This window comes from Dromaius novaehollandiae, chromosome 4 (genome assembly GCF_036370855.1).
Source record: "Dromaius novaehollandiae isolate bDroNov1 chromosome 4, bDroNov1.hap1, whole genome shotgun sequence".
NCBI lineage: Eukaryota > Metazoa > Chordata > Aves > Casuariiformes > Dromaiidae > Dromaius > Dromaius novaehollandiae.
Window position 1 is genome coordinate 80,866,733 of NC_088101.1, and position 12,010 is coordinate 80,878,742.

The 12,010-nt window shown below is 37.7% G+C and overlaps 1 long non-coding RNA gene across 1 annotated transcript; it reads left to right on the top strand.

The window, feature by feature from the left end:
• The first annotated feature begins 1,982 nt into the window (after positions 1-1,982).
• LOC135328408 (uncharacterized) lies at positions 1,983-10,181 on the top strand. Its single transcript, XR_010389242.1, has 3 exons — positions 1,983-2,119; positions 3,161-3,223; positions 7,858-10,181. It is a non-coding gene; the product is annotated as an uncharacterized LOC135328408 (long non-coding RNA).
• Positions 10,182-12,010: the final 1,829 nt, after the last annotated feature.

Sequence of the window (12,010 nt, forward strand, 5' to 3'; positions counted from 1 at the left end):
AACATATCCCCCAACCACAGATTACCATGTCCTATCCAATTCTGTGATAATGAACAGTTAGAGGATTGACTAAGGCAAAGTTTTTAAATCAAAGGTGGTTATTTATTCATTTTAATGAAAGAGTGTAACATGGAAATACTTCCAAACCAAACCTCTCACTTTGGGAACTTTTCTTACCAAACCTTTGGAGTTGGCATAAATTTCTAACATGGGTTAAACTAAAATCCTAGCTCTAAATGCCCTGAAATTTTAAGAAGTTTCTGATTGGGACCTAGCACTACCTACACATAATATAGGATCATGCTTTTTTAAAAAAATATTTTTTTTCTGAAGTATTGATCATATTTCCTTCTTCCTGTATTTCCACTGTGATTTCATAGTTCAGAGGGAAGACCCTTCTCCGATCCTTGTGTTGTCATATGAAAGATTTAGGCCATTTGCTCTTGGTGTAAAAAGTACAGAAAATTACCCAGGTCTTAGTCTCATATAGTGCTGAATGTTCCAGTTATGATCCAACAAAGAAGTTAAATACATACTTCCAGCACCTCAAGAGTCTCATTCTTTTCAATGGATTTACTTAAGAATTTGTGGGGTTTAGGGCCAGAATTCTCAGCATCTTGCTGAATGAGGAGGTTTCAGTGTGAGGACCTGAGGGTAATCCCTGTGGGCTGTAAAGACCTGTTCATCTCCTGATCTTTGAGATATTCTGACATTTTAGGAGGAAAAGAGTGATAGCCCAGAAATACAAGCCTAAATAATTTTCCTCTTTTGATCGTGGGTTGTGCGAGGGCTAATGAGGATTATTACTGCTCCTAGGAGACACTGCTACACATAAAAATGGCAACAAAGAGAAGCCTGTATTTGGATGGCATTGACTTGGAAATACAAAAGGAAAAACTGCAGCTCCACTGAGCAGGGTGGGGTAAAGAATTGAAAAGAATTAAAGAAAAAAAAAAGTCAACTTTTCTTGACGTGAAATTCAACTATATTTTCCCCAGGAAAAATGAAATGTAATACTGGTAATTTATACAGACTGTTGAACAAATTGAAACCATATACAGAAAATTAAGTTATGTTTTTATGGAAAGAACAGAATTTCATTTAACAAGCGCTACCTAGAGCCAGCAGTCTTTCACTATATAACTTGCAGGGTGCATTAATTATGCTGAGGTCAGAATGTCTGCTTCCAGCTCTAATCAGTTAATTCAAGGTTTTATTGGGTCTGAAAGAAAAATCTGTTTTTTTTGTTCCTACATTTATTTTTTGTATTTCAAATATAAATTAGAAATAAAAGACAATATATTCCGTTAAAATTTTAAGATGCTAATTTATATTTATAAAGCTATTCTTAATCAAATAAAAAGTAGATAAAGCTCCTTCTTTGGAAAAATGTGTGCTTGAATTTTAGTGTTTTGCAATTTTTTTATTCTGAAACACTGGTTTTGAGCTTAATTTTGTGTTGTATCGATGCTTGGTTTGTATTACAAAGAGATGGTTGAAAAAAGAAGGGAGCTGTCTTTTCAAACCCTTTGAGACTAGGGTGGGTTCTTCCTTGTAGGAATTGAGCTATATTCTGTCAGCTGATAATGGATCTTTTTACTGCCTATTTTCAAACATTGTCTCAGTGATAACAAAAACAATTAGATGTAGATGAATTCCATGTTTTTTCCATGCTGCTTCTGCAAGGAGGTGACGTTGCTATAATTGTGCATGTTTCCTCATATGGCAAATGGATAAAGAATGAAAACTGAATGAACCCTTTGTTTGTTTGGTAAATGTACAAGGTAATTCATAATGGTAAAGGTATTTTACCCTAAGCAGGCACTGAATGAAATTCAGAAGCAGGCTTTGACACTGGAATCTGATAATGTTTCCTTCCTGTGATGGCCCTGAACACTGGGATAAAGAATCATTCTTTCTTGTCACTTTTTCTGTTCTAATGAATTTTGATTTGTTTGTTTGTTTTTGTTCAAAAGAGCATTTTCAGCAGGAGGAATGGAGAATGTAGATGATTCATAACCATCTCGTGCCTAAGACGCGCTCCAGAGAAGCTCGAGGATGTGGTTTGAAATGTCCTCAGACAGAGGAGAGAATCTGAGCCTGTCTCTTCCATATCCTGGTTGAGTTCACTAATCAAAATTGTGCTGAGGGTTACAGTGAGAAGTGGAGGGAGGAGCAACTGTTGGGCCATTTGCTCCTGTTGGACATATGCAGAAAAGAATAGTTCTGCTTGAAGGAGAGGTGGTAGACACTCATCATCAGGAAATGATCCCAAAGATCAGGGGGGCACTTTGCTGAAGCTCTAAGGGGCAAGATTTAGGATGTGTTCTCAGCTATTCCTTTCTGCCTAGCTCTACATGATTCCCTCCCCAGTGACCTGACTGTTTTGAATCACATTCTGAGATGTCTAATAGTTCCCTGGCATCACTTTGAGAGTCTGGTCACCTAATGCAGGGTTGCGAATGTGGCTTGGCCAAAAATTTAGATTTATGATGCTTCATTATTGCAGCTCGTAAATCATTTTGTGGCTCTAGCTCAAACAAACTATTTTTTTCCTTAATACCTGGTCATTCTCTGAGCTGGGTGTTTTTTAAGAGAAGCAGCACAGGCAGGATGGGCCCCTAAGAAATAATTTCAATCAAGGTAGCATTTGAGAGGTATGAACATGTACAATACTATTTTATCTCTTGTAATTAAGATAAGTGTTTGCTCAGATTAGATGTAAGGTATCCAGAAGGACTGAGTACCTTACTGGTTCTTTCTGCAGGTCTGAATCTTCATTATATGTTTGAGCCTTTATGCTGAAGGCCCTACATTTTTTGTTACTCCTTTACTCCATTTGGATCAGGCACAGAGTATAACAAGCACTGCATGTTCAGAATAACAATAGTTGCAATATACAATGTTTTCAGACTTTGGCTGAAAAGCACTGAATGGAAAGTTCCATTCTTTCTGCATTATTTATATTAAATAAAAAAGTTCCATATTTCCTTTTCTGTCCTTTTATTCCATTATGTTCCGAAATGGTTAATAACTATTTAATAAGATCAATAGATGGATCTGTAGCATTATCCATGGCTATGTCCCCTGTTATCCTTGAAGAACACGTGACCTCTTTTCAAATTTTTTCTGATGATATGTTCCTCTCCTTCTCCTTTAGAGCCTGGTTGTTGCTCCATTCAGCATCTAAAGTGGTCTACCCAGCATCCAGGAGAATTTACAGGTGAGAGTCCATATTTCCTGAAATAAATCAGGGAACACATTTCGTGCACTGTATTAATTCTACTTCTATTTCCCCTTTATAAAAATAATGGTCTTGCTGTGACTCAGGAGAGACTGGCCTTACAGAAGCAAAATAGCTATCATTATGTGTGTGTATACATCCCAAAAGGATTCATAATCATTTCCATTTGTTGATTGGATGGCAGCCATTTGTTTAATCATCATTCAAGTGCAGGGAGACCGTATAGCATGTGAAAGCTGTATTTCAGACAGAAAAACTGCCAAAAACATCCAAGTGTGTAACTTGACTATCCAATTATATTAACAAATGATGATGGTTAGAGTTTGAAATGGTGGAAAATGAACTGTGGTCCCAGTCTGTTACTAGTAATACCTTCTAAAATGAACTCCACTTCATGATACCTTTTCTCCCAGTGCTTTTTATTTTACTCCTAGTTCTCCAGAAGCCTTATCAGTCTCATTTTTTGAGCTGTCAAATGGTTATGCCATTATGCCTTTTCTCCATAGACGTAAGTCTTTACCAACATAGAGAGTATCTCTTTTCATTTCTCATCTGTCTGAAGTGAATTCTGTCCTTGTGGTCTTATTTTTTCCCTCCTTCGGAACATGACCTAATGTCCACCACACTTTAAATTAATAAAACCTGGCTCAACATTATCTGCAAATCCAGTAAATCCTGGCTTGGCAAAAAGATCAGCCTGTGGCAAAAAAAGCAAGCTGTTCACCCTACTATCAAGAAAATGGCAATATTGGCAGCTTTTATTACCATACTGTGAATAGTATGATTCTCATCACCCATGTTCCTGAAGGGAAGGAGTTAGATAAACTTGCATTAAAAAAGATATATTTGTAGTCTTCCTGTTTGCACTAAAAGTTTGAAAATTTGCCTTAAATACGCCCTAAAGGCTTTAACAGAGGAAATGAAATGTCCCTGTGTACACATTTTTAGATCTCATGGTTTTAAGCATCACCTTAGGACTTTTGGTTTTACTCATAATATTTGAATAGTTGAAGTTAGTAATTCTACAATGACTAATAAAATCATGGGTTTTAATCATCAGTAAAATATAAACTCACAATCAAACCTGCAAGTCCAAGTACCAAGGATGAAGAACAGATGCATTCCCTATAATGTTCTTTCATTTTCACAAACCATATCTCAAAATACTTGACAGAGTGAAAGACAGGGAAGAAAGTCTCACCCCAGGTCCATTTAACTGATAGCCTAGGGAAATAGAAATTATAAAGAAGAAGAAAAATATGATTTCAACTGACGTTAGAAATGTGATCAGGAATCAGTGAGACACAAAAATAAAGGCAATACAGATGCAACAAAGTTATGTGAGACAACATCTGAGGAGATGCTCACATTCATAGTGCCTAGACTGCATAAACAGAGAAAGGCTATTGAGCAGAGTTGGTGAAGACAACCACATCTGTGAGGAAGGCTGCAGGCAATCAAGATAGCTGGTTTGAAAAAACTGAAAACCAAGAAATGTGATTGGCAATTTTTACTAGATCATGGGATGCCTGTTTGAGATTGGGGCTACTTGTTCATACAGTGCCGCTTGCTACGTAAGCCGAGTTTAATACCATTTTGTTCTTGTGAGTGAACACATGCATTTGAAATTTGTACGCCATGGAGATCCTGTGACCATTCAGCGATTTACAGCACCATGAGCAGATTCCTATCCTGCAGGAGATATTCAGACTTAAAGCTGACATTTTATATAACCTCTTTACCTCAAGCAAGATGAAAGGGGCACAGATCACAAGCTCTAGTCTTCCTGGGGCAGGTGGAGATGGTCTCCTTGCTTGAAGGAGGTGTGCATTGGTGAAAGAGCTGTGTTGCCAAGTAAAGAAGATGTAGGAGGAGGTCAGCAGACTGTGTAAAAAGAGATTGACTGGATCTTCTTTGAGACCCAGCAGAGACAAGAGCCTGAGTCCCCAGCTGCACTGAAGGAGGGACAGGAAGAATCTGTGCTTATCAAGTTGGGAAATGTAGACTCCCTTGATGATGCAGGCTGGAAGCTGGTGCCCTCTGGCACAAGGAAGAAGGCTTCTGCTCCACCTGCAAATCTGCAACCACAAAATGGCTGTCTGCTACAGACCACTTAATCAGGAAGAAGTAGATGAGGCCTTTGTCAGACAGCTGGAAAAAGCCTTTGCAGGCCCTAATCCTCATGGGGAACTTAAAACACCACAATATCTTCTGGAAGGGCAACACAACAGGGCATAAGCAGTACAGGAGGTTTCTGGAGTGCATTGATGATAACTTACTGACACAAGTGATCAAGGAGCTGATGAGGAGAGATGCTCTGTTGGACTTGTTCCTTATAAAAATGGAAGAATTGGCTGGGGATGTGAAGGTTGGGGCAGCAGTGACCATGAGTTGGTGGAATTCAAGATTCGGAGAGGAAGGAAGGCCAGTAGCAAGATGAAAGGTCATGGTGACTGTGGGAAGTTTCTGAGGACTTGAAGAAAGCAAATGCCACTCCTATCTTCAAGATAAGGGAGAAGGAGGATTTGAGGAATTACAGGCCATTCAGCCTCACTTCAATCCTTGGGAAGGTGATGGAGCAAATAATCCTGGAAGCCATTTTCAGACATGTTAAGGACAAGGTGATTGGAAGTAGTCAGCATGGATTTACGAAAGGGAGATCAAACCTGACCAACAGGATGGCCTTCTACAATGAGATGACTACCTCTGTGAATGATGGGAGAGCAGTGAATGTTGTTTATCTTGACTTTAGCAAGGCTGTTAACACTGTCTCCCATACTGTCTTTATTGACAGATTAGGAAAATGGACAGTGAGGTGGACTGACAACTGGCTGAGCATCTGGATTCAAAGGATTGTGATCAGCAGCACAACATCCAGCTGGAGGCTGATCACTAGTGGTGTACCCCAGGGGTCAATACTCGGCCCAGTACTGTTTAACGTCAGTGACCTAGATGATGGGTCAGAGTGCACCCACAGCAAGTTTGTAGAGGATACAAAATTGGGAGGAGTGGCTGATACACGAGGTGGTTGTGCTGCCATTCAGAGGAATCTTGAAAGGCTGGAGAAATGGGCCCTAAAGGAACCTCATGAAGTTCAACAAAGGGAAATGCAAAGTCCTGCAGCTAGGGAGGAATAGTCCTATGCCAGAAAATTCTGGGAGACAACCAGGTGGAAAGCAGCTTTGCAGAAGGGGGTCTTGGTGGACAAGCTGAACATGAGTCATCAGTATGTCCTTGCAGCAAAAAAGGCCAACAGCATCCTGGGCTGCATTAGGAAAAGAGTTGCCAGCAGGTTGGGGGAGGTGTTTTTCCACTCTACTCAACACTGGTGAGACCATTTCTGGAGTGCTGTGTCCAGTTCTGGGCTCCCCGCTACAAGAGAGACATGGACATACTGGGGCAAGTCCAGTGAAGGGCCACAAAGATGATTAAGGGACTGGAGCATTTCTCATATGAGGAGAGGCTGAGAGTGCTAGGACTGGTTTGTCTTGAGAAGAGAAGGCTCAGGGTGTATGTGGGAAAATCTTATCAATGTGTGTAAATATCTGATGGGAGGGAGTAAAGGAGACAGAGCCTGACTCTCCTCAGTGGTATGCAGTGAAAGGACAAGAGGCAGTGGGCACTAACTGAAATTCTGTTTAAACATAAGAAAAAAGCTTTTTCATTGTGAGGATGGTTGAACACTGGAACAGGATGCCCAGAGACCTCGTGGAGTCTCCATCCCAGGAAATATTCAAAACCAGACTGCACATGGCCCTGAACTACCTGCTCTAGCTGACCCTGCAAGAAGCCAAGCAAGGGGATTGGAATAGACAATCTCCAGAGGTCCCTTCTGCCCTCAGATATGCTATTATTCCCAGCCCTTCAAAATGGCATTGATGAAGGCAGGCACACAGTATTTGCTCCTTTCTTAATGTCCAAAGCAGGAAAATTTAGTATAGTTTATAGTCAGTTAAAGAAAGTTCTTCAGGATGTACCTATACAGAGAAATTTTCTGGGGCAGATTCTTCATGTTTTTAATGGGAGAAGGTGATAAAACACTTTGATACATCACTTGACCATTGTGCTGAAAGAAACTGGCAGAAAAATTGGGTATTGACAGAGGGGAAACAGAGGAGAAAAAGCTTCTGAGCCTCATGGAGTGGTGGAGAGTGAGGATTATGTTTTGTTTTTAATGTCTCTAAATCAAAATTTAGGCCAGATGTGTGGGATGCGGACAGCAGCATAGCTTTAGAATGATCCATGTTACTGTGTCAGTAGTGTGAAGCCCTGGCTACCAATGTAAAATATCTGCATTCTTCCAATACTGTGAAATCCGCAGGATTTTGAGAAAGCCTTGACAATCCTCAGTTTAGGTGGGACATTTTTCCAACAAAGTCATTTTAACAGGACCAACTGATTAGAGGAGTATTTAATAATCCCAATTCCCAGTACTAGCTATGTCCCACCACAAGTCTTTTTATTTTTTACACAATGGGCTAGACTCTGGTTCAAAATATTTTATACAAACATTTCTATTGGATCAGCTGATTTATATGAACAACAGAAAACCTTTATTAGGCAAACGTATTTTGTTAATTTTCAACGGACAGCATTGTCTCATTCATTTGCAGAGTACTGTATCATAAAATATGAAAATGTTGCTGCTGACTGATGTTGACAAACATCATAAGAAAGAATCTGTGGATGGACAAGTCATACGGACACGACCAGTTTAGAGGAAAAAACTGTGAAGGTCTTAGGAGACTCTCTTATCCAGTTAATGAGGTCAAGATCAGAAAAAATTGCTCCGGTTGAGCATCCTCATATTGTATATAAAACATGTTTCAAAATACTAATACTAGAAACAGACCTATCCTTGATGAACTCCAGATGATTCCACTGATGTTAATACAAAGAAAAAAATCCAACCTCTTTCCTCCTCCATCCCCTTTTCTTGCCAGAGGTAATCCAGAGATTCGTGCACTGTTAAAGTCATTATGACATAGTTTGGAACTAGCAAAAATGAAAATGATTCATCTCATCTTTCCTATGATGTTTAAAAATGTATTTTGCAGTAGCTTTAAGTACAAGCCAGTTAGAAAACGTTCAGCAATTTAAATAAATATCATAGGAAAAACCTTTGAAGTGGAAGATCGTGAGTGAACACATCTGCTTAACAGAATTGAAAGCACAAGGGTTTGAGACCTTTCCCTTAAGTCCTATCAAACAAAATTAAAATAAAAGTCGTGCTTTGTTTTAAATATTTTACTTATAAACTTTTTGCATTGTTTTGTATTTTTACACTTACACAGCAACATGAATGTTTAGATGAACAAACATCTCATTTCTCTCTGTAGAAGAAGTATTGTGATTTTTATTTATTGAGCTAGCGTAAGTGCTACCTTTGGTAGCAAAAGTCTCATTTACTTTTGGCTAAATAAAGCCTTTAGGAGATAACATATGAGATTATCTTTAGTTCTTTAATATCAGTCACAATAAAAGTTTTTGAAGGTACTGCAGTTTAAACGTTTCAATATAATATCCAAGAGTCTGATCTTGCCTTATGAAGAGTTGTCTCTTGATCAAAAGGATGGAGCACATGAATTAGGAAGTCTTTTCCATCTTGAAGTACTAGGATTCTGTGATTCATTCTATTCATAGCATAGCCTGAAATCTTTTTCCATTATTATCCAGTCAGTAATGCTGAAAAAACATCCTTAAGCCTAATGATCTTGTTCAAATATTTTTTGAGTGGAGGAAGGGATGGAATAGATAAAATCAAAGAAAACTCAGACCTCAGTAAAGATTTTCCCTATGGGAGAAATGAGAGAACTATTTTATGATCATTTTTTCTCCTTTTCCACACAAATGTGTCTTTCCTCTAGATACTGTATAAATGCTAGATTGTTACAGTGCTTGCTTGCTTAAGCATTCTGTCTCATATGTTACTGCCTGCTAAGGATTTTGTGATTAACGCTAGTCACAGATGTCTCTTCCAAACTGGTAATGTCCATGACCAGACCCAGATGATTTTGTGCAGAGTAGTGGGTGAACTTGCTTTATCTCCTTGAACCGCTGAACATCATGTTGAGTACAGGGCAATACAAGAGTAATATAGTTACTTGGTTTTAAGGACTGCCACACTTAAAGAAATTAAAAGCCTAGTACATGTCAGATCAGTAAAAGCTAGCTTTACCAATAGATGAAATTTTTGAAATTAAATGTTTACTAGGAAAAATAGAACAGACTTAAAAATAAAACTACAAATGGATTTTACGTAATCTTAACCAATTAATGATAAGGATATACTTTAGATATTTCAGCATCTCAGCTAGTTTGTGAAATTGGATATCTTCTTCAATTTACATTATATTTGACATGTGCTGGAGAGTGCTGGTGCTACATGCTTCCCAGAGTCACTGACGGTAACTGCCTCAGGCACTTCTGTAGTCCAAAATGGAGTGATTCAATCAGTTGCTCTTTTTCACTTCTCACTTTTTCACTTCCTGTATTGGGTGGTGGACATCACATAAGATTGTACTAGGTCATCCTGGCCTTTCCTTTTCCTCCTCTTTCTCTAGTCTTTCACATGAAATATTTCTATGGTGTATCCTGATTAGATTCTATATATTTAGCTTTAACCTGCTTTTGTTGTGATTATAGCCTCTATAAACATTGTGATATATTTTTACAACTATCATGAGAAATATGAAAGGTACACATTTTTAAAGATTTGTGATATGTAGTTTGGTACAAGCTTTGCATAGACTATGCATGTTTAAACAAAATTGACCTAAATATCAAGTTCCAAGACTATGTAAGATTCCTCCTTCTGAGATTGTGTTAGATTTAAGGAACCCTGTCACACTGTTAAATTTCTGTAATATTCAAATGATCATTTAAACTCCTGACCTCTTATCAAACATATTCTTAATAGGTTTTTCTGACATTAATTATTAAGTATTAATATTAAATATCAATAAAAATGTCATTTGAATACATTTCTTAGTAGTGCTGTACATCCTTCGCCTTTATTTTTCTCCGAGTGTGTCACTTTCTATTTGGGTCCTCAAGAGGGTCCCTGTATTACCTACTTTTATAGCCTCATATTTTAGGTCAAAAGTTGTAGTCATGATAATCCTGGCAAGAACTTTTCCTTATGCCCCCTAACACAACTATTGTATAGAAAAGGGTGGTCATGTTTAAACAGTACAAGATGTTGCCTCTTTGGGCAACATGTGTTTTGTTTATTTTAGTTGGGAAGGTGAGAAAAGAGAAACTGTGACATGATGTGTTTTGTGGGCTAGTCACTACTTTTGTGAAAAACATTGTGCAGTATCTGCATATGAATTTTAGTAATGTCTACAATTTATCTTTGGATATTTATAAATCTTTTGGTTATTTCTTCTTCTTCTTCCTTTTTTTTTTTTTTTTTTTTTTTTTTTTTTTTTTTTTTTTTGGTTCCAAGAAACACAAAAGACTTAAAACACAAGAAGAGTAAGAGCAACAGCTATACAAGATCTTTGACTACTTTTATTGCTATCCTCTGGATAATCTTAGTTCAGCTTCAGCTCTTCAAATGAAGTCTTACTCTCTTTACTTAAGACTAGGATAGAGAGAAATAAACTACTGGTATAGCTACAAAGAATCAATGTTGTTTGAAACATGCATCATGTATGAAATCAGTGGGATTTACTGTGGAATTATCCAGTGAATAGTAAACTTTGTTCTTCCCCTGAATTACTCATCAAACATTTACTCTATAATGGCTCTTCTAGGCATAATACTAGTTTCCTCTACTGTTGTCTTAAATACTGTTTTAAATTTTTGCATGGTCTCCAACTTTCTTTGATTTTTAATTTGAAATGACAGCATAATGTCCTGAAAAAGAAGCTGTGGTAAATTGGAAACAACTTACTGAAATTATATTGGAAATACAGAAATTTAATTCAGAAAGTTCTACTTCCAAGAAAGATAGAATATCCTCAATGTATTTAAAAGAAGTATGGTGTAGGAACCTGCACTGAATATGTTAGTGACTGGTCCAAGAGACTTGCTCCAATAAAGACTTATTTATTTATATAATGTGGAAGAGCTCCAGTCAGGGGAAATGAGAATCCCACCTTACGGTAGCCAAGACCCTGGTTGTAGAGCGTTCACTTCAAATAGGGAAGCTCCCAGTTCAAGTCCCTTACTGAAATCAGGTAAGCTTTGATTTTAATTTCCCACAAGTCAAATGACTCTTCTGACAACAACGCTCATTCTGGAACCCCACAAAGAATTTTTAATAAGAAGTTCATTAAAATTGTACATTACCACCAAATTTTATTTTCAACAAATCTACACATTCTAGTGAAAAACTCCAAACAATGACAAAAGTATTCTTAACCAACTGTAGTTTAGATTAAATGGAAGTGTGAAAAGCGTTCAGAAAATCAGACTAGTTAACCTCTTCAAAGAGGAGAAAGTTTTGATGTAGAAGGTTGTAGTAAACCAGCATTTTACAGGATTTCAGTGCTTCGGCTTGCATTAGGAAGAGAAAAAAATCTCTAGGACCAATATACTACAAGAATCAGGCAAAATCTTCGAGAGTCTATCCAAAAGTATTTCTGAGAGCATTTTATGTAGCTTAGAGTTGCACATGGTTGTGATTTATTTCCTACATCTTTAGCTACCTATATGAGGCAATTCATTTTTAGTTTTACATGGATTTAAGTATGTTCATATTATTAGCTAGCAAACAGGAAATGAAGTGCTGTGACCATGTGCAATCTAGCAGAAGCA